Source organism: Protopterus annectens, chromosome 7.part0 (genome assembly GCF_019279795.1).
Source record: "Protopterus annectens isolate FY-2018-M chromosome 7.part0, PAN1.0, whole genome shotgun sequence".
Lineage (NCBI taxonomy): Eukaryota > Metazoa > Chordata > Ceratodontiformes > Protopteridae > Protopterus > Protopterus annectens.
Window position 1 is genome coordinate 107,244,957 of NC_056739.1, and position 1,370 is coordinate 107,246,326.

The window sequence follows — 1,370 nt, forward strand, 5'->3', positions numbered from 1 at the left end:
TTCCACTGTGGCTAACAATCAACTGTTAATGAAAGAATAAAATACTCTCTCTTCTTAAATAAACCTGGTTACTGGATTAATGTGCTGTAAATTGAAATGCATCATTATTGCTCTCTAGTCCCAGATAAACACATCTGCAGCAGCCGAAGATCATGATCTAGTGATAGCAGTCACACTCCGAGGACTTGTGCATTAAAATCAGTGGTTCCCAAACTTTTTTGATTCTCGGCTCCCTTGCTGAATCCAGGTTTTCCCAAGCCCCCCCCCCGCAGTGCGCATAAAGTGCATATTTTAGGGGTTCCCAAAGTGTGTGCTGCGACACCCTGGAGAACCACGGCTTCCTCACAGGGGAGCCACGAACTAATAAGCTTAGCTGCAAAATAAACCGCGAACAGTTCACGGTTTATTTTGCAGTTAAGCTTATTAGTTTGCGGCAAATGTGAGTGAATGCAAGAATGAATGAAGAAGTGGCTGTGTGTGTATGTGTGAGATTGGGAGACTGAGAGCAATGTGTGAATGAATGCAGGTATGAATGAGGAAGTTGTGTGTATGTGTGAGATCGGAAGAGTTAGAGGGATGTGCGAGTGAATGCAGGTATGAATGAAAAGTGTGTGTGTGTGTGTGTGTGTGTGTGTGTGTGTGTGTGTGTGTGTGTGTGTGTGTGCGTGAATGCAGGTATGAATGAGGAAGTGGCGCTGTGTGTGTGTTTGTGTGAGTGTATATGTGTGAGAATGAATGCAGGTATGAATGAGAAAGTGGCTGTGTGTGTATGTGTGAGATCGGGAGACTGAGAGCAATGTGTGAATGAATGCAGGTATGAATGAGGAAGTGACTGGTGTGTGTGTGTATGTGATTCACACCTCTCAACTGTACAGATTTTCACAGAATGTCCAGATTTTTGCCTCATTTTTTTGCTGCGTTTCTCCTAAAATCTGTACTTTTCTGGCAAATAGTTGAGGATTGAAGTCATTAAATAATGACAAACATTTGAGTTTAAGACTTCACATCCTTCAGAGAATTCATGCTAATGCAAAACCTATTATTCTGTCAACTTTCTAAGTTTGTAAGAGCAGTATTTCAAATCTGTCCCTTTTTGTCCACCCATCATTTTAGGCTTTGTTCAAATTTTTAGAGCAAACATTACAGAGCTTGAGCCTATAATTAAAAAACAATGAGAATTATAATAATAAAACAATGGAAGCTCAAAAATTATAATAAAACGATGGAAGTTCTGCAAAGCTGTATCTTGTGGTGCAGGAGTACTTTCACATAAACCTTGTGAGTGAAATGAAAAATGTAGATCAAAAGGAAAGGGTAATTTAGAAAAAAGCCTGAAAAACATAAAACAAGTATAAAAATGCAACAAAATA